Raw genomic sequence first — 22,991 nt, 5'->3', positions numbered from 1 at the left:
ATTTTTTGTTTGTTTTGTATGAGATGATGGATAGAGCACCGGCCCTGGAATCAGGAGTACCTGAGTTCAAATCTGGAATCAGATACTTAAGACTTATTAGCTGTGTGACCCTGGGCAAGTTACTTAACCCCAATTGCCTCAAAAAAATTGAAAAAAAAATATAAAATATATAATATATAATATATAAAAAATTTATAATGTCTAGGCTCGTTGCCGCCAACATGGTATTCAAGCGCTATGTGGAAATTGGCCACAAGAAGGCAAGCTGGTAGTCATCATGGATGTAATCAATCAGAACTGGGCTTTGGTGGATAGCCCATGTAGTGGAGTGTGGAGGCAGGCCATGCCATTTAAATGTATGCAGCTTAAAGACTTCATTCTCAAGTACCCCACAGTGCTTGTCAGAAGTATGTTTGGGTTTCCTGGGAGAAAGAAAACATCAGTACAAAATGGAAAGCCACAAGATGGGCCAAGAAGATTGAAGCCAGAGAAAGGAAAGTTAAGATTACAAATTTTGATCATTATAAGGTCATGAAGGCCAAGAAGATGAGAAACAGAATTATCAAGCATGAAGTGAAGAAGCTGCAGAAGGTGGCCACCCAAAAGGGTTCTCCCAAGAAGGGAGCTGATCAGAAGGCCCTGGCCTCAAGGGTCTCTGCCAAGGAGATCCCCTTGAAGAAGGCTGAGGGTCAGAAGGCAGCCCTGGGCCAGAAGGGTCAGAAGGCCCCAGTCAAGAAGGGAGCTGCTCAGAAGGCACCTGCTCAGAAAGCACTGGCTCAGAAGGGTCCAGCCCAGAAAGCAGATGTTCCCAAGGCCAAAAAATAAGGGGCTGCCAGAAATCAAATAAAGGTTTTGCTACACACATAAAAAAATGTCTAGACTTTTTCTTTAATCATGGCTTTCAGATAGTCCAATAATTCTAATATTATATCTCATAGACCTATATTTTCAGGTCATTTTTTACTAATAAATTTCATGTTTCCTTCTTTTTTTTAATTTTTAGATTTTGATTTATTTCTTTATGTCTCATAGAGTCATTAGCTTTCACTTATACAATTCTATTTTTTAATGAAGCTTTTTCTTCAGTAAGATTTTTCCATTTGATCAATTCTATTTATTAATGAGTTTCATCTTCAGTGTTTTTTTGTACCTACTTTTTTTTTTGCCAGTTGCACTTTTAAAGAAATTCTTAATTGGATTTTTTCTTTTTGCTTCTTTTGCCATTTGGTCAGTTCTGTTTTTAAAAGTTTTATTTTCTGCAGTATTTTTTGTGCATCTTTTGACAAGTTGTTGAGTCTGCTTTCATAACTTTATTGCATTAACCTAATTTCTTTTACAATATATTTCTTTTTTTTTTTGAGTTTTAAAATCCATTTTGATCTTTTCCAGGAACTTTTTTTTTAACCTGTGTCCAATTCATGTGTTGTTTGTTTTCCCCCCTTTCAGGCTTTGCTTTTACCTATGTATTCTTTTGAATTTGTGTCTTTATATTTCTTGTCACTATATGAACTTTTAAATTCAGGTTCTTATTTTTTGTTGTTGTTGTATGTTAATTTTCAAGCCAATTTCTTGACTTTTAACTTTGTGTTGATATTATGTTTTGCTCCTAGAGTTCAAGGGACACTGTCCCAAGCTTCAGAGTTTTTTGTGCTGCTGTTTTTCAAACTAATTCTAGCCATTTATTAATTCTGGGAGTGCTTCCAAGCTGGTGTGGTCCAAAGAGAGATGTGTTCACTGTTCTTCGGACCTGTTATCTACTTTTAACTCAGGAAAAATACTGTTCTCCTGAAGCCACAAATGCTACTAATCTTCTTGGCTCTGGAACTGTGACCTGGTTTTCTGCTTCCTTGCAGCTGAAACTGCCAGTGCTTTTTTTCTGCCTTGTTACTGAGACTGGATTCCTTCCTCCCTTGTGAGTTATCACAAGCACTATTCTCAACCTTGGAACTGTGACAAGGTCCCTTCCTCCCATATTTTCACAAACATTAGTGCTTCTCCTTGTCCTAGAAGAGAAAGGCAGAATGATGTATAGGCAATTTCAATAGTTCTCTTAACCCAGTGCCTACAAAGTATCCCCTGTAATCTCTTTCTAACCAGTTGTCTGATCCCCTTACTATTTGTGGTTGTCATGCTTTCATGACTAACTAGAGGGTCTGCTGTTGTTGTTGTACTGTACTCTGGACTGATCCCCAATTTGGTGTCACAGAACTCTCGTGGCCACCAACCAAGTTGTCTTAGACTGGAAAATTTATCACTCTGATCTTTACCTGTCTTTAATACTCCAGATTTTGAAATGAATTTTGGGCGAATTCCACAGAGTTGATATTTGGACTCTATAATCATGATTCTATCTATTTCTCCAATAATTCTTAAATTATCTCTCTCCAGTCATCTACTAGGTCAATTATTTTTCTTATGACATATTTCCCATTTTCTTTTTTTAAATTTTTAAGCTTTGTTTTATGTTTCTTGATTTATCATGGAGTCATTAGCTCCCTCTTACCCAATTCTATTTTTTAAATAATTATTTTCTCCAATGAGCTTTTGTATTCCCACCACCATTTTCCCAATTTTCTTTTATAAGGTATTATTTTTAGTGTTGTTTGTGCTTCTTTTACAAGGCTTTTAATTATCTTTTCATAATTTTCTTTCTCTGCTCTCATTTATTTACATATTTTTTTGCTCAACTACTCTGAATTTGAAAATAAATTTTAACTCTTCCCAGAATTATTGTTCATGCCCAAATCACTCCCCCCATCACCCTTTTAGGCTTTTCTTAAAGTCATTTAGTCTTCATTGTCTCTTGAGTTTGTGTCTTGATGTTTGTTCTTCTTTGTTGTTTGCACATTTTTCTGCCATATTTCTTGATTTTGAACTTTATCTTAGTTAGGCTTTCTTCCCATTGTTGGGGCTAGGTACATTATCTTATCTTTGGACTTTCCCCCAAACTGTCTTTTAGAGCTAATTCTGAAGATTTGGAAATTTCCAGTGCTTCCAAATTGTTGTGATTTGGGGAGGGGTGTAGTTACTGTTCCCTTAGTCTACAATCTGGTTCTTACCCAGAAAGGGCCTTTGATCCCTTAAGACTGTAATCAATACAGCTCCTTAGGACTCCTGCTCCCTTGGGATTGGAAATCTTACTGCTCCCCAGGACTCCTTTTTCCTCTTTACTAATATTATTCCTCTTCATCTTTGAACTATAATACAAAGGTAGGTATGAGCAATGAAATTGCCAAATAGTGCCTGCTCCTGCTTCCAGTGCTGGCTCAGGAGTCCCTTGCAATCTCTTTTTGACCAGTAGTCTGGTGTCCTTAAACATCTTTGCCTTGAGAGATCCTTAAGCCGCTACTGCTTCTGTCCCCACTGTCTAGTCATACCAATTCTGTTTCATTCATACAGACACCAGTCCAGCCTCTAGCTCCATGTCACAAATGTCTTTTTCCTGCCTCTTAAGTTGTCTTAGGCTGAAAGGATATCTTGCTCTGACCTTTTGCAGGCTCCAAGCTTCAGCTTTCAATTTTAGGTGCTTTTTAAAGTTGTTTGGAGAAGAATGTTGAGAGAAATTGTCTGAGTCTTTCCTTTACATCATAATTGTTGCTATGTCCCACTGGTTCCATATATGTTGGTAACATGAAACACATAAGAAAATTCCTACCAGCACAATTCTGAAATTATTCCGCAATAAAATATTTTAACTTTGGCCAAAGCAATGAAAGATAATATGACTTATATTAATTCTCATAGCCTTTATATATAAGAGGCATGACTTAAACTCAGTCTTTCCTGACTCTGAGGCTGACTTTCTAAACCATGTATGAATCAAATCTTCATTCTGACACTCAGACAGTTTACCCCTGAGTGACTCAGGAAACTCTCTCTCAAATCTTAGTTTAAATAAGAGTTGTTGATCCATATTTGTAAAAGAAATTTTTTCAATTGGAGTTCCTTGTACCAATGTAATTAGAGGCCAGGGTTACATTGCAAAGTGATATAAAATTACTAGAAATACTCATGTTTTCCCATATCATAATATGTACAAATATGTACAGATACATATTTATATCTCTTCCAATGAATATGTACAGTTAGAAAATGAGACCTTTATACATGTTCTTACTTCTGCTATCAGACATATTTCTGTTATTTTAAATAACATTTAATTTGTCATTGAATATAGCATATCAAAAGATTGCTTTGAATGACAATTATTAATTTGGGAAATAAATGTTCATAAAATAATAATTTCTCATTGTAGCAAATCAATAGACAATAAGTGAATATGTTAGTGGACCCTAATGAAGACAAACTCTGTCAACAATCCATTGTTGGTCATGGAGCATAAGGTATATACTTAACATGATTATTTAAAAAAATATATAGTCAGATACTAACATTGTGAAATCCATGTTCAAAAAGTAATAATAAAATATAACTACATGCTATTCAAATTTATGCTGTATAAATTAAAATTAAATATTTAGACAAAGGCAAAAAATTGGTTAATGACATTTCAGTTAGTGCTCATATATAGTAGTATACCTTGTCAAAGGATTTGTGTGGGGAATAACTATAAAAATTTTGCCCTTTCTTCAATGTGAAGCTAAAATACTGTGGCATTTAAAATTATGTGGTTGCCCTATAATTGTACCAAGTTTATGGAACATACCTGGGGTTATTATATATCTGTTACTTAGAAATTAGAGGCTACTGTACCAGTTTGGGGGCATTAAGCATTTATTAAAGCATATTAAATATTATTAAAGGGAACACATGGCTCAGAAAGTTAAGAAGGAGTAATGATGAGGAACCATAATGGGCTGCATTTGTTCTCACCAAGTTTCAAGGCCAAGTGAGCAAGTGTCTGTGTAAGCTTGCTGCAGGCAGGAGGAGAGCCTGCCCTTACACATTGCTCAAAGCTAATTGGCCAGCATCATTCAAATCTATTTGTTTACTGGATTTGAGTGTGGTCTGGCTGATGTCAGAGTACAGAGCCCTCCAAGCTGAAAAAGCCTTCAGGTAGGTGTGGGTTTTTTTGTTTGTTTTTTTGTTTGTTTTTTTGTTTGTTTTTTGCTTTTTTTTTTTCAAACAACAAAGTTGCGAGGATTTATTGTACAGGTGCGCTACATTAAGCCACAACCAACAATCAGTCCAGAATGATAGGAGTCCCATGGCACAAAACCAAAAAGTAGGTGTTATCTGCATTAAGAGGTGGTATGTCCTTTTGTCAGGGAGGTGTCAAATGTTGGCGAGAGTCCTTCCTCAGATGGTAGAGCTACCAGCATAGTGCTTTGTAGGGAGAGTAAAGTTTCCAGATGATTTCTGCCTTCCGGAGAATGTCACCAAGGGTCATTCCATCTCTGCTCCTGTGGCCTCAGTGCTCAGCACAGACTGATTACTTGGACCTCTGCCTCATCTTTCTCCTCTTGCGTTTCAGCCTATGCATTTGCTTCTTCCTCCCCTTGGCTATCATGGCGCAGTGGAAATTGACATGATGGGGCTAAGAAGAAGAGAGAGCATAGGTGTGGTTTTAATCCCTATTCACAGACCAAGGTTCAACCACATTTCCTTTGAAATTCTCCTGACTCTGGGCTGGCCCCAAGAAAGGTCTGGTCAGGTTCTCTGGGTTTCATAAAACCCCAAAACATCCAATTATTAATAATTTTTTCACAATACAAAATATAGTGTATCCTTGATTGTAGCTCAAAACACAACTACTTTCATGTGAGATACTAATATTTTGTTTTTGTTTTGTTTTGTTGCTGAGCAATGAGGGTTAAGTGACTTGCCCAGGGTCACACAGATAGTAAGAGTTAAGTGTCTGAGACTGAATTTGAACTCAGGTCCTCCTGAATCCAGGGCCAGTGCTTTATCCATTGTGACACCTAGCTGAGATTCTATTATTTTAACATTGAACATAAAACAAATACAATTTTTAGGTGTTCAATTTAGAGAAATAATAAATATCTTCCTAATTACATGACAACCTTATTTTAGCAGACTAATGAAATATTTACTTTATTATCCCTTAAGTAACTAAATCAATAATTATGTTACAGTAATTTTCCTAAAAATCTATTAATTTTAAAATTTCAGTATAAATAAGCAATTAAATTACTAATGATTTACAAAATTGACATTTCTAATTTTAATGAGAAAGTCATGGAGAGTGTTACTTTCAGAGAATATGAATTTCTGATTTGTGTACTTGATTAGTTGCAGATAATTACATATGTAATTTTGAAAAAAAATCCTTCAAATTAAAAATAGCTTATCTTGTTTTACTTATTGGACTTTTTAAAATTTCATTTATCTTAAAGTACAAATACAATATTGAATTTTTTCAATTCAAGGATATAAGGAGACAATGTAGTACAGTGGAATATGCACTGGTCAAGCTTTGCTTCTGATAATTTTTAGTAATGTTTCTTTGGTAAGTCACATAGCTTCTGTAACACTCATTTTCCTCCTTTGTAAAATACTGATGTTTGACAAAATGTCTTCTAGTATATATTAACAAAGTTTTGACTTTATGAATCACAGATCTTAGTTGCCTAGGCTAATTAGGTAGCTAAGAAGATATTTGTGTATACACACACATACATAGACACATATGTGTACATTTGTATGTATGCATATGTAACATAATGTATATGGATATATGTGAGAATTGTATAAATAGTCATTATTTCCTGTAACACTCAATAAACATGGCACCTTCTATGTGAAACCTTTTTAATAATAATAATCTTTACTTTATGTCTAATGTTTTGACTCTTGCACCCCAAATAATTATGAGCTTTGCCTTTAAACTATCTTTGTTTTTAAAAATTCTGTATATACTTATAAATGTACATGTCATCTTCTTAAGTAGAATGTCAGCTCTCTTAGAAAAGAGATTTTTTTTTTTTTTAGTTTTGGTCCCACTGTCTGGCACAGAGGGAAAGAATAAATATTTTTAATTACCTATCATTTACCAGGCATATTACAAGTATTATCTTATTTGATCCTTAGAACAAAACTCAGAGTTAAGTGCTATGATCTGTTGGCACATAAATATGTGCTCATTGATTGATAGAAGCTTGAAATTCATGCTCTCACTATGTAGCTTCCATAAACATCTCAGAAAATGGAGATCCTTTATTTTCTACTACAGAAATCCAGCTTCTGGGATAGGAATTCAGTATTTGACAAAAACTACCAGGAAAACTGGAAGATAGTATGGCAGAAATTAGGCATAGACCAACATCTGAAACCTTATACTAAAATAAGGTCAAAATGGATACATGATTTAGACATAAGAGGTGATACCATAGGTAAATTAGGAGAGAAAGGAATAGTCTACCTTTCAGATCTTTGGAAAGGAGAACAGTTTATGACCAAACAAGAGATAGAGAATATTATGAAATGCAAAATGGATTATTGTGATTACATTAAATTAAAAAGGTTTTGTACAAACAGAAGCAAAGCATCCAAAATTAGAAGGGATGCAGAAAGCTGGGAAACAATTTTTATGGCCAGTACCTCTGATAAAGGCCACATTTCTTTTTCTTTTTTAGTGAGGCAATTGGGGTTAAGTGACTTGCCCAGGGTCACACAGCCAGTAAGTGTTAAGTGTCTGAGGTCGGATTTGAACTCAGGTACTCCTGACTCCAGGGCCGGTGCAAATCAAATTTATATGAATCCAAGTCATTCCCCAATTGAGAAATGGTCAAAGAATATGAACAGGCAGGTTTCTGATGAAGAAATCAAAGCTATCTATTGCCATATGAAAAAATGCTCTAAATCACTATTGTTTAGAGAGATGCAAATTAAAACAACTCTGAAGTACCACCTGACACCTATCAGATTGGCTAAAATGAAAAAAAAGGAAAATAATAAATGTTGGAGAAGTTGTGGGAAAATTGGAACACTAATGCATTTTTGGTGGAACTGTGAACTGATCCAACCATTCTGGAGAGTGATCTGGAATTATGCCCAAGGGGCTATAAAGATATGCATACCCTTTGGCCCAGCAATACCACTTTTGGGTCTTTTCCCCAAAGAGATCATAAAAAAAAAGAGAAAAGGACCCACATGTACAAAAATATTTATAGGTTATCTTTTTGTGGTGGCAAGGAATTGGAAATTGAGGAGATACCCATCAATTGGGGAATGGCTGAACAAGTTGTGGTATTTGAATGTAATGGAATTCTATTGTGCTTTAAGAAACAATGAGCAGGAGTTCAGAGAAACCTCGAAGGACTTGCATGAATTGATGATGAGTGAGATGAACAGAACCAGAAGAACATTGTACACAGTATCATCAACATTGTGTGTTGATCAACTGCGATGGACTAGATTCTTCTCACCAATGCAATGGTACAGGAGAGTTCCAGGGAACTCGTGATGGAAGGGGATCTCCAAATTCAGAAAAAAAAAATGGTGGAGTATAGATGTTGATTGAACCATACTATTTCTTTTGTTTTGGCTGCTTTTGTTTTTCTATTTTGAGGTTTTTCCTCATTGCTCTGATTCTTCTCTTATAACATGACTAATGGAGAAATATGGTTAATGTTATATGTATATATATAAAACCTATATCAGATTACCTACTGTCTAGGGGATGGGGGAGAGAGGGGAGGGAGGGAGAAAAATCTGAAATTCGAAGGCTTGTATAAACAAATGTTTAGAACTATCTTTACATGTAACTGGAAATAATAAAATACTTTTTTCAGAAAAAAGGAATCCGAACAATTCAGGCATAATTTCTTATTTTGAAGATATTAGAGGTCTAGCAGTGGAATAAAGCATTATGAACTTACATTTTTAATAACAGAATCACAACACTTGCACTATCTCCTATGTTAGGGCTGTTGTGAGAACTTAATGGGAGAGCAAATAAGATGTGAAAGAATTTTGTGAAGTGTTAATTCCTTTGTAAGGTTTTTTTTTTTCCATCTCCAGCCTCTAAGATAATTTTTTCCTCAACTCTCTTCTTTTCTCTTTAAAGTGGCAGTCACACCCTCCCCTTGACATGGAGATCCTCAACTACTATACATTAAGCATTAGATTCTTTTCTGCTCATCACAGCCACACCTTAAACTACCTAGATGCATATCCTATTACAACCTTAAATTCAGTTCCATTAAAACAGAGCTTATTCTTGTTGCTCTAGAAATGTTCTCAGGCAGCTTAAATATAGCCTTTCTATAATACTTTTTATATGGTTTCCATTAAAAATGTCCTTATTTAAACATATATTAACAAATGAACATAGAAACAAAATGTTCAATAAATATCAAAATATCATAAAAAAGTTCCAAATGCCTAAATTACCAAGATATATAAAGGTCTCAAGAAATAAATTTGAGAAGCAAAGAAAAAAAGTACTTTCACAGCAATGGAGACGAGAAGAGTTCATTACCAGATAAAATATAAGTTGTAATAGATAATAAAATCAATAATTTTGATTATATAATATTGAAAACATTTGCACAAAGATAATGCAGTTAAAACTTTGAAAAAGAAATAGTTAATAGGCAGATATTTGCTTTAAGTATTCCTGATAAAGATTTTATATTCAAAATATGTAAGGAACTGATATATATATATACAAAACCCATTCCTGAATTGATAAATGAGGAAATTATTTGAAAAAGAGATTATTTTTTTATTTTTTTAATTATAAAAGTAATTTATTATTTTCCATTTACATATAAATATATATTTCAACATTTGTTTATATAATAATTTTAATTTTAAATTTCTCTCCTACCCTCCCTTTCCTCCCCATCCCCAAGAGAGAAAACAATATGATATTTGTTATAAATGTAAAATTAAAACTATTAAAATTATTTCTGCATGAGTCATGTTGTGAAAGAAGAATCAGAACAAAAGGGAAAAACCTCAAAAAAGAAAAACAATGAAAAAGTAGAAGCAGTATGGTTTAATCAGCATCTGGATTCCACAGTTCTTTTTTCTGGATGTGGAGAGCATGTGTCCTTTAGAATTGTCTTGGATCTTTGTATTGTTGAGAAGAGCTACGTCTATCACAGTTGATCATTGCAAATTGTTGCTGTTACTATGTACAATGTTCTCCTAGTTCTGCTCAGTTCACATTGCCCCACACACCCCCCCCCCAAAAGAAAAGAAAAAACTAATGCTGTGTGAAGGAAGCAGGAACTGGGAAAATTTTTTTACACACATCATCCCCTCCACACTTCATTACATTTGTGGACATTAGCTCATATATTATTAAAAAATAAATGGCATTCACAAAAAAGGCTGTCTTTCAACCTTTGTATCATCTAAAAACTCCTGGACACTAAATGCTTCATTCTGTCTTTAGTTACTACAGTTTCTGATGATGAGGTGACCCATAGTAGTAAGGATGAACTCTCTATATGCAACCTAAATCACATCCCATCCAATCTTCATTTTGGATTCTTCTTCTTCTTCTTCTTCTTCTTCTTCTTCTTCTTCTTCTTCTTCTTCTTCTTCTTCTTCTTCTTCTTCTTTTTCTTCTTCTTCTTCTTCTTCTTCTTCTTCTTCTTCTTCTTCTTCCTCCTCCTCCTCCTCCACGTCCTCCTCCCCCTGCTCCTCTTCCTCTTCCTCCTCCTCCTCATCCTATATTATTCACATTGGGAGAGAAAAGACATCACAAAAAAATCACAAGAAAAATAAAGTTGTTTTTGTTGTGTAGTTTGATTTGCATTCTGATTTTATCTGTTCTTTCTCTGGAAGTGGTAAGCATTTTTCATCATATGTCCTTCAAATGTAAGTGACAATATCTGAAGATAAGTAAGGCATTTTTCCCTATGGGAAGCTTGAGTCAATAAGGCAGTTTTTTTTTTAATTTCTTGAAAGGAATTGCATCCCATGATCCTTTTCAACTTAGGGACTAATTTGTTGTACATATATACTATGTTTACTCAATGTACATACTGAATGAAAAGGTTTATGAGTGTTCCATTCAATTTCCTGCCATAATAGAATAAAAAAGTTTTTTTATTTACATGTAATTAATGTGTAAATTATATGTTCCAATTATTTAAGAAATCATGCATCTTATTTAGAACACTTTACAAAGTTCAAGGACTAGATGTTGAAACTGGGGTGTCTAAAAGACATTAACATTTATAGAGAAATCCTATTCAACTTTTGTTCTGTACTGGATTGTTTCAATGATAGCAACAAATGCCTTTGATTATCTTCTAGCTCCCTATTTTATGACTCAAATGAGGAAAAGGAGAAAGTAATTTACCAAGTTAGGGATTTCATTTTCTATTTGGGTGATATAAAATTTACATATATAAGTAAATACAAGATATTTTGAAAATAGTTATACTAGGGGGGCAGCTAGGTGGTACAGTCAATAAAGCACTGGCCCTGGATTCAGGAGGACCTGAGTTCCAATCTGCCCTCAGACACTTGACACTTGCTAGCTGTGTGACCCTGGGCAAGTCACTTAACCCCAATTGCCTCACTAAAAGAAAAAAAAAGGTAATAGCATGTGAAAAAGCATGAAGGTAGGACATAGAATTATAAATTCAAAAACAAGTATGACATTTTTTAAAATGTAGAGTACATGGAAGGAACAATATGAAGTATTCCAGAGAAAATTATATTGAGGAAGACAGAAAAGGGGCTCAAAATGCCATGCAATGCTGAAGATTCAATGATGTAAGAAGTTATAGAGAAGAAGTTCCATTCAGAACATTTCTAGGCTATTTTCATGGATTCATGATATCATCAGTGTAGATATTCCCTCCATTGGTGTAAATTACAACCTATTAATATACTGTTAAGTCTATGGAACTAAAGATGAAAAAGTTATAATATATAAGAAAATAGGACTAATTTGCAGTGCTTTATATTCAATATAATTGAGAATACAATGAGAAATTTCCAAATGATTTTCAGGCTGTAAAAATAACTCTGCATCACATGTTAAAGAATTAGCCTGCTGCAAATAAAATTGGCCATTGTCCAGTTATACTTCCTGAAAATTCATTAATGAACTAGCCATGGAAATATGATCTAGAGCTATAGAGAATTTAGAGGTAATCGACACCTAACATTTCATTTTACAGATGAGGAAACTGAAGTCCAAAGAAGTTAAGTTACTTGCCCAAAGTTCCAGTTAATGAGTGACAGAGAAATGAAGAGAAAGGAGGAAAAAAGGATGAGCAAGAGAAGAATAAGAAGATAATCATGATGATGATGGTGGTGGCGGTGGTTGAAGAGGAGGAAATCAATAGGAGGAGGAGATAGGGGAGAAAGCAAGGAAGAAAGGAAAGAAGGAATGAAGGAAGGAAATTAGTTTTAATAAATATTTCACATTGTATTAATTATATTTTTTGTCTAGTGTTGCAAGAAGTAGAATATACAAATGGTGTTTTGTACCAGGGTCTAGCAAATTAATCAAGAAAATGTTTATTGATTACCTAATACATTCCAAATACTGTTAAATAATGTAGGTAGAAATGCAAAGAATTAAACAATTCTAATTCTCAGTAAATTTATTTCCTAATTCCACCATTAAATTTCACAATCTACTTGTACCTAAGTAGATAGTTTAGGTGATGTGCCTGAGGTCACAATCAATATCAAAGGCATAATTTTACCCTGTGTCTTTCTCACATGATATCTAGCAACATGGTATTTTTATCGTATTATTATGGTGACATTCAATGCATACTAGGTCTATTCTAATGAACTAAGGGTCCCTTTATCTAATTCTTTTCAGAAGAATAAAATATCTATATGTTTTAGACAATGATAAATCTGGAAGTGACTTAATTCCATAAAGAATTGTCCTGTAAACCTATTAACCTATAAAACTTTCTTATCCTACTCAAGAAAACCTGGCTGGTTAATAGATTTAACAAAACTATTTAATACATAGATACATTCTCTAGAATATTTGACTAGGAGTTATATGGAAGTAGAATTATAGTGTATATACTCAGTGAACCTGAGGAATGGATTCTCATTGTTTCAGATTCAAGCTTTTATACTGCTTTCTACAAATACTAACCTTCACAACTCCATCATTTTCTCTTAGGAACATCACTCCTCCTCCCAACCACATTTCAACATTCCTCATGTAAACATATTACTTACTGTAGAGGATCCTTAAAGTTCAGTCTTGGTTTCCTCCTAATACCTTCCATATGATTAATTCATAATCATTTTCCCCTAAGGAATGTCTAGTTCAATCCTTTACTCAGTGATGAAACTTGGACCTACAAATCCTTTTTAGTTTTAATAAACTTCAAATAAATGAAAAAAAAACTTTAAATATTTTTGAAAGGTGATACTTATATATTCCTTTTCCATGAAGTAAATAGTTATTTGTGTGGCTATGGTTTATTTTTTGCTGGAAGGGAGTTCCTGAAAATCTGCATATAAGCCATAACTTTACAAATCAGATGATATTTTAAAAGAATGGGAGGAATTCATGATAGTTTGCATTTTCCTTTTTGTAATAAAAACAAGCAAACCCATTTTTATCTGCCTAATAAATGGTGATATCTCTATCTAGTATTGAGTTTATATAAAGTAGGACACACCAGTACTTGCCTCCATGTTACTTTATATATATATGCACATACATATATATACACACATACATATATATATACACACATATATACATATATAATATTATAAGATCTTATAGGTTATATAACATTAAACATAATCATAAACATAATCATTTCTATTTCTTTTTCTATTAGTCTTAATTGTCTTCTGTTGCCATGGTGATGTCTTTGTGTATTCTTCTAATAAGCCTGTATATTAAATGAATAAACCCATTTTAAAGATGATAGATCTTTTAATGGAGTGCTGTCAAAGTCTTTAAGCCAGTTTTCCAGAAGAACTATTTTCATTTACTCATTTGTCTATTTGATTTTATTTTATGGATATTGAAATCCATTCATTCATTCATTCATTTGCTCACTTATTTATTTATCTGATTGATAGATTGTTTATATGAGAAGAATAATTGTTTTCAAAAGGCTGAACTATTTACATTGGGGTATTTTCATGATGGAACATTATTTACTGACTAATTTTTTGATAAGCAACTGATTTTTTTACATGAGTTAACTTTTTCATTCCAAAATGTCTTATGGAAACCACTGAGTTAATGCAAGTATTCTAATTCCTTAAAATAGAAGTAGATAAGAGAACAGTTTTAAAAACTCTATCAAAAAAAAGGTTGTTTATAAGAAACATACTTTAAATAGAAAGACATCCAGAGTTAAAGAAAGAAGTTGGAGCTGAATATACTATGATTTAGCTGAAGTAAAATAAGTAGCATTTGGAGGCAGAGCCAAGATAGTGGAGGAAAGCTGTAACTCTGTGCTCCCAACAAATTCATCCATGTACCTCCAAAAAATGCCATGAGACAACTCCTGGAGCAGCATAGTCCACAGAGAACAGAGTGAGACTATTTTCTAGTCAAAGACAACCTAAATAGGTAACAGGGATTGTCGGCTCTTCGGGCTGAGAGAGGAGCTCAGCATTCTGTGCAGATCCAGCCCCAGGAAAGCTGTACCTCTGAAGCCTCATAATCTTCAGCATCAGAGGCTTCTTCTAAAACTTGGATCATGGGGTCCAGTGGTTGCCAAGGGGGAAATAGTGGGGATCTCTGCAGATTAAGAGGCAGAGTATGTTGCCCAGGAAGCAGACTTAATTGTCAGAGGCTCAGTCTGGGAGGGGCACAGGCACACCAAAATTTTTACCTTATTGAATTGTATGTCAATCAGATTTCTTCTTCCAGGTTAAAGAGGAAGTAGGCTGTGCTTACTTACAGGCAAGGCAGGCTGAGAACAAGCCTAATCCTACCACCAGGGGCCCTGAAAGCTTGGGACAGTGCATCCTGGAAGCAGTGCTACACATTAAGAAGGAGTTAAATGTCAAGAAATAGGTGGTAAAGATGAGCAGGTAGAGGAAGCAGCAGACTACCAAAGTTTCTTTGGTGTCAATCTAGATCAACATAGGTCAAGAAAAAATATTACAAGCAGCTAGAAAAAAAGGAATTCAAATACTGTGGAGCCACAGTCAGGATAACACAAGATCTAACAGCTTCTACATTAAATAACTGGAGGGCATGGAATATGATATTCCGGAGGTCAAAGGAACTGGGATTACAACTAAAAATAAAATCATCTACCAAGCAAAACTGAGTATAAACTTTCAAGAGGGAAAATGGTACTTCAATGAAAAGGAAGACTTTCAGGCATTTGTGATGAAAAGACCTGAACTGATTAGAAAATTTGACTTTCAAATACAAGACCCTAGAGAAGCATAAAAAGATAAACAGGAAAAAGAAATCATAAGGGGTAATAAAAATGTTGAACTGTTTACATTCCTACTTGGGAAGACACTACTTCCAACTCATAAGAACTTTATCAGGGCAGCTGAAAGGAATATATTTAGAGGGCACAGATGTAGATTGAATACACAGAGATGATATCTGTAAAGTATTTTTTTTCCTATCCTTGTTTTTTGTGGGATATGCAGCATGGGGTGGCTTATGTCTGGAGCCAGATTTGGACTCAGCGCCTCCTGTGTCCAGGGCTGGTGCTTTTGCCATTGTGTCACCTGGCTTACGCATGATGACATCTTTAAAATAAAGTTAATGGGGTAGTGGAATGCACTGGAAGAAAAAGAAAGGGAGAGGTGGGATGTGGTAAAGTAGTTCACATAAAAGAAACAAGAAAAAGCTTGTGGAGTGTATTAGAAGATGGGGAAGGAGCAGGGGACTGAATGAGCCTTACTCTTATCAAAATTGGTTCAAAGAGGGAATAACATACACACTCAAGTGGGAATAGTAATATATTTTGCCTTGAGGCATAGTAGAAGGGGAAGGGAATTGGGGGAGGCAAGATTGGAGGAGGGAGCAGTAAAAATCAAAACACTTTTGAGGAGGGAAGGGTGAAAGAAAATAGAAAATAGAATAAATCTCATGGGGAGGGAATAATATGGGGGTAATACATTTAGCAATAGTAATTGTGAAAGAAATGATGAGGAGGATGTCATCAGAATGGTGTATGAAAAATGCAAACCATCAATAGAGAAAGAACTGATGGTATCTGAATACCAATTCAAGTATAATTTTATTTGTTAGTTCCTCTTTCTAAAGTTATTTTGTCTGTTTTCATTCACAACCTTACTAATGTGAAGATGTTTTGCATGACTGTACAGGTATAACTTATATTGAATTGCTTGATTTCTTTGGGAGGGGTGAGGAGGAAGAGAGGAAGAAAATTTGGAACACAAAGTTATAAAAAATCAACGTCAAAAAATTTGTTATTTTTTTACTTGTAACTTGGGGAAAACTCTAAGTAAACAAATAAATTAATAAACAAGTAAATGAATGAATGAATGAATAAATAAGTAGACAAGCAAATAAATAGATAAATAAATGGATAAATACATAGAATAATAAATAAATGAATGAACAAATAAAGAAGGAAAAAATAAAATAAATACCAATTTAAAAAAAAGGCAAAAGTAGATATAATCAAAAGAGGTAAACAAGAAAACTACATTTTTGCTAAAAAGATAGCATAGAGAATGAAATAATGTGAATACTAAAAATATATGCACCAAATGGCATAATATACAAATTCTAAAAAGAAAAACTAAAGGAGTAACAGGAATAAATATATAGGACATTAATATAGCTTTAGAAAATTTCAAAATGGTAGACTTCTGGAGAAATGTGAATAAAAATGGAAAGGAGTATATATTTTTCTGAGCTATACATGGCACCTTGACAAAAATTGACTTTGTATTGAAGAACATAAAACTCACAATCTTAACACAGAAAAGCAGAAATACTGCATGCTTCCTTTTAAAACCATAACTCAATAAAAATCACATTAAGTCAAGAACTTGGAAGCAGATTAAAAGTTAATTGGGAATATAAATAATCCAAACCTAAAGAATGAGTAGGCCAAAAATCATAGAACAATAATTTCATGAAAAAGAATGACATAATGCAATACTCATTCATATTAAAAACACAGGAAAGCATAGAAATCTATACAACCTTACTCAAAATAAGTAATATCTAAAACAAAGATCAAGAAATTTTTTGTAATGGGAATAAACTTGAAGCCTTCCAAATAAGATTGAGTGAAGTAAGGATGTCCTTTATCACCACTGTTATTCAATATTGTAGTAGAAATTCAACTTATAGCAATGAGAAAAAAAAATAAATTAAGGTAATAAAAATAGCAATGAAGAAAGAAAACTATCAATCTTTAACAAAAATATGATGGCATACTTTGAGAACATTAAAGAATCAACAACACTAATTAAAATTAACTTCAGAAAAGTTGCAGGATATGAAAAACTCACATGAATAATTAGTATTTCTATATGATACCAAAAAAATCCATCAACAAGAAATAAAAAGAGAAAATATATTTAAAATAAGTACAGACAGTATGAAATTTTTGGGAATCTAATTGCTAAGACAAAATCAAAGATCATATAAACACAATTATAAAACACTTTTGACAAAAAGAGATAGATCTTAACAACTGGAAAATAATAATTAGTCATATATGTAGGCTGAGTAAAAATAATAAAATGAGAATTCTAATTTACTTTTTCAGTGACAAACCAATAAATCTACCAAAAGTTATAATTGTAGAAAAAATGTTAACAAGTTTCATTTCAAAGAACAAAAGGATAAGAAAAATAAAGGGAATTAATGAAAATATAACAATGAAGGTCAATTAGAGTATCAGATTTCAATCTATATTAAAAAGAATTTATCATCAAACCAATATCATTCTGGTAAAGAAATAGACTAATGGATCAATGAAATAGATTAAGTACAGAATACATAGAAGTAAATGACCATAAAAATTTGGTGGTTGATAAACGTAAATATGTAAACTTTTGCAGTAAGAACCGAACATTCGGCAATAATTTCTGGCAAAGTTAGAAAGCAGTTTGGCGGGAACTAAGCATAGGCCAATATCTCACATTGTATCCTACGATAAGGTAAAAATGGATGATTTAATCATAAAAGGTGATATATTAAGCAAATTGGGAGCCATTGAAAACATAAAATTCATATCTATGGATAAAAGGATGTTCATGACCAAATGAGAAATAGAAGAATCTACACAAAGTAAAATACAGAATACTGATTACATGAAATTGCAAAAGTTTTGTACTCATGCATGCACACACACACACAAGGATACATGCACGCATACATGCACACTCACACAGACACACATACACACATACAAACTTTGTCACGAAGATTAGAAGGAAAACAGGAAAGTGAGGTGAAATTTTGCAATAAGATTCTCTGATTTCTAGAGAACTGAGCCAAATGTTTTAAAATAAGAATAAGAACCATTCCCTGATTTATAAATGGTCAAATGATATTAATAAGGCAGGTTTTTTTAAGTTTCCCCCCCTCCCCTAGACAGCAGGCAATCTGATATAGGTTTTATATATATATATATATATATATATATAGAGAGAGAGAGAGAGAGAGAGAGAGAGAGAGAGACATATATGTGTATGTATATATATATGTATATATATACATATATACATATACATAACAACATTAAACATATTTGTGGGGGCAGCTAGGTGGCGCAGTGGATAAAGCACTGGCCCTGGATTCAGGAGTACCTGAGTTCAAATCCGGCCTCAGACACTTGACACTTACTAGCTGTGTGACCCTGGGCAAGCCACTTAACCCCCATTGCCCCACAAAACAAAAACAAAAACAAAAACAAAAACAAAAACAAAAACAAAAAAAAACAACATATTTGTGCATCAGTCATGATATAAGAGAAGAATCAGAGCAATAAGGGAAAAAAACTCAAAATAGAAAAACAACAGCACCAAAAATAAAAGAAATAGTATGGTTCAATCAGCATCCATATCCCACAGTTTGTTGGGTTTTTATGGATTTGGAGAGCCTTTTCCATCATGAGTCCCCTGGAACTTTCTTGTACCATTGGATTGGTTAGAAAAATTCAGTCTATCCCAGCAGGTGTCTGGTATGTCAGCCCAATTGCAGGGTTATGCTTTATTCATGGCCCAGCATGGCTCCCTGAAATCTATCTGCAGGTGTAGAAAACTCAGTCCAAATTTTTGTGTTTTTCTGTCCTAAGGATTCTTTTATTGCTATTTTTGGGGTGGTTGTATCAGGAGCACTGCACAGTTAATGCCTTTCCTCCACCATCTTGGCTCCACCCCAGTTTTTTCTTAAATATATGTAATGTTTTTAACATCTGTGTTTTTTTAAAGTTTTTAATTCCAAATTTCCTCTATTTCCCACATTTTCCCCTTGAGCAGACCTAAATGTAAAAAATAAATAAGCTGCAATAATAAGTAAGAAGCAAAAAAGAGCCCTCTCCATTGAGAGCTTCTGTATCAATAGGGAAGAAGCCAACACAAACTCAGATGAGGACAATACCCTCAAATTGCCTACATGCCTCACAAGCAAAGGTGAATTGGTCTCAAGAACAAAAAGCCTTCCTGGAAGAGCTCAAAAAGGATTTTAAAAATCAATTGAGAGAGGTAGAAGAAAAAATGGGGAGAGAAATGAAAGCAAAACAAGAAAACTATGAAAAAAGAATCAGCAGCTTGGAAAAGGAAGCACAAAGATTGACTAAAGAAAACAATTCCTTAAAAAATTCATCTGGCCAAATGGAAAAAAGGTGCATAATCTCACTGAAGAAAAAAATGACTTAAAATTAAAATTGGACAGTTGTAAGATAAGGAATCCATAAGACACCAGGAATCACTCAAGCAGAATCAAAAGAATGAAAAATAGAAGAAAATGCAAAATACCTCATTGGAAAGACAACTGATCTGGAAAACAGATCTAGGAGAAACAATTTGAGAATCATTGGACTGCCTGAAAGCCATGACCAGAAAAAAAATCTAGACACCATATTCCAGGAATTATTAAGGAGAACTGCCCTGAAATTAAAGAATCAGAGGATAAAATCATCAAATCATCATTGAAAGAATCCACTGATCACCTCCTGAAAGAGACCCCAAAAGGAAAACTCCAAGGAATATTTTAGCCAAATTCCAGAATTGTCAGGTGAAGGAGAAAATACTCCAAGCAGCCAGAAAGAAGCAATTTAAATATCATGGAGCCACAGTCAGGATTGCTCAGGACCTGGCAGCTTCAACATTAAAGGACCCCAAGGCTTGGAATATAATATTCCGGATGGAAAAGGAGCTTGGATTGCAGTCAAGAATCTATTACCCAGCAAAAATGTACATTCTCTTTCAGGGGAAAAGATGGACATTTAATGACATTGGCAACTTTCAATCATTCCTGATGAAAAGACCAGAACTGAATAGAAAATTATATCTTAACATACAGGACTCAAGAGAAGTTTAAAAAAGTAAAAAGAGGGGAAAAAAGGTTACTCAATTAGGTTAAAGCATTTATACCCCTACACAGGAAGATAATACTCATAACTCTTAAGAACTATAAATGTATTTGGGCAGATAGAAGGACTTTACACAGAAGGTATAAATATGAATTGTCTTCAATGTGATGATACAAAGAGGTTAAAGAGGGAATCCATGAGGAGGAGAGGAAAGGGGAGGTGGAATGGGGTGAATTACATCCTATGAAGAGGTAAAAAAAAACTATTACGATAGAAGGAAAGAAAGAAGTGGTGAACATTGTTTCAAACCTACTCTCATTAGATTTGATTCAAAGAGGGAATAACATATAGGTTCACTGGGATAAAGAAACTTAACTCATTACTTAGGGAAGTAAAAGGGGAAGGGAAAGGGGGGGACTGATAGAAGGGAGGACAAAAGCAAGGGAGAAAAGGGTAAAGAAAAGAGAGGGGGTGATAAAAGGGGAGGGCAGATTTGGGGAGGCAGGGGCAAGAAGTAAAACATCAGTGGGGAGGAATAGGGTGAAAGAAGTGGGGAAAAGTACAAAGGGGGTAAATAGAATGGAGGGGAATAGACAGTCAATAATAATAACTGTGAATGAATGGGATGAACTCTGCTATAAAACAGAAGTAAATTGCAGAGTGTATTACAAACCAGAATCCTACAATATGCTGTTTACAAGAAACACATTTGAAGCAGAGAGATACACACAGAGTAAAGGTAAAAGGCTGGAGCAGAAGGTATTATGCTTCAGCTAAAGTAAAAAGAAAAAAAAAAGCAGGGGTAGCAATCCTTATCTCCGACAAAGCACAGGCAAAAATACATCTCATTAAAAGAGATAATGAAGGAAATTACATCTTACTTAAAGGTACTATAGATAATGAAGTAATATCAATATTAAATATGTATGCACCAAGTGGAATGGCATCCAAATTCTTAGAGGAGAAGTTAAATGAGTTACAAGACGATTTAGACAGTAATACTATACTGGTGGGGGATCTGAATCTCCCCCTCTCAGAATTAGATAAATCTAGCTGAAAAATAAATAAGAAAGAAGTGAAAGAGGTGAATAGATTACTAGAAAAGTTAGACATGATACATGTCTGGAGAAAATTGAATGGGGATAGAAAGGAATATACCTTTTTCTCAGCAGTACATGGCACATTTTCAAAAACTCACCATGTAATAGGGCACAAAAATATCATAGTCAAATGTAGAAAAGCAGAAATAGTAAATGCCTCCTTCTCAGAACATGATGCAATAAAAATTACATGTAAGAAAGAGCCAGGGAAAAGTAGAATGAAAATCAATTGGAAACTAAATAATTTCATTCTAAGGAATGAATGGGCCAAACAACAAATCATAGAAACAATCAATAACTATATCCAAGAGAATGACAATAATGGGACAACATACCAAAATCTATGGGATGCAGCCAAAGCAGTATGTAGGGGAAAATTTATAGCTCTAAATGCTTACATGAATAAAAAAGAGAAAGAGGAGATTAATGAATTGGGCATGCAACTTAAAAAGCTAGAAAAAGAACAAATTAGAAATCCCCAATTAGATACTAAACTAGAGATCCTGAAAATTAAAGGAGAAATTAATAAGATTGAAAGCAAAAAAAAACTATAGAATTAATCAATAAAACTAAGAGCTGGTTTTATAAAAAACAATAAAATAGCTAAAATATTGGTTAATATGATTTTAAAAAAAGAAAGAAGAAAACAAAATTACCAGTATCAAAAAATGAAAAGGGTGATGTTACCACCAATGAAGTAGAAATTAAATCGATAATTAGGAATTATTTTGCCCAACTGTATGCCAATAAATTTGTCAATCTAAATGAAATGGATGAATATTTACAAAAATACAAACTGCCCAGGTTAACTGAAGAGGAAATAAAATCCATAAATAAACCCATATTAGAAAAAGAAATTGAACAAGCCATTAATGAACTCCCTAAGAAAAAATCCCCAGGTACAGATGGGTTTACAGGTGAATTTTGCCAAACATTTAAAGAACAATTAATTCCAATATTATACAAATTATTTGGAAAAATAGGTGAAGAAGGAGTTCTACCAAATTCCTTTTTGTCACACAAATATGGTGGTGATACCAAAACCAGGCAAAGCAAAAACAGAGAAAGAAAATTATAGACCAATTTCCCTAATGAATATTGATGCTAAAATATTAAGTAAGATATTAGCAAGGAGATTACAGCCAGTGATCACCAGGATAATACATTATGACCAGGTGGGATTTATGCCAGGAATGCAGGGCAGGTTCCACATTAGGAAAACTATTAACATGATCAACCACAACAATAAGAAAACTAAACAAAACCATCTTATTATCTCAACAGATGCAGAGAAAGCTTTTGACAAAATACAGCATCCATTTCTTTCTTTTTTTATGTATAAGGTATTTTATTTTTTCTGTTACATGTAAAGATTTACAATTTCAGATTTTTCTCCCTCCCTCCCCTCCCTCCTCCCTCCCCTAGACAGCAGGTAATCTGATATAGGTTATATCTATATATCTCTATACATATAGATATAGATATATACACACACATATAT

At 33.7% G+C, this 22,991-nt stretch overlaps 1 pseudogene; it reads left to right on the top strand.

The window, feature by feature from the left end:
- Positions 1–221: 221 nt before the first annotated feature.
- On the top strand, positions 222–825 carry LOC122725961 (annotated as a pseudogene).
- Positions 826–22,991: the final 22,166 nt, after the last annotated feature.

This window comes from Dromiciops gliroides, chromosome 4 (assembly GCF_019393635.1).
Source record: "Dromiciops gliroides isolate mDroGli1 chromosome 4, mDroGli1.pri, whole genome shotgun sequence".
In the NCBI taxonomy this organism is placed as follows: Eukaryota; Metazoa; Chordata; class Mammalia; order Microbiotheria; family Microbiotheriidae; genus Dromiciops; species Dromiciops gliroides.
This window is presented reverse-complemented; position numbering and strand designations above follow the sequence as displayed.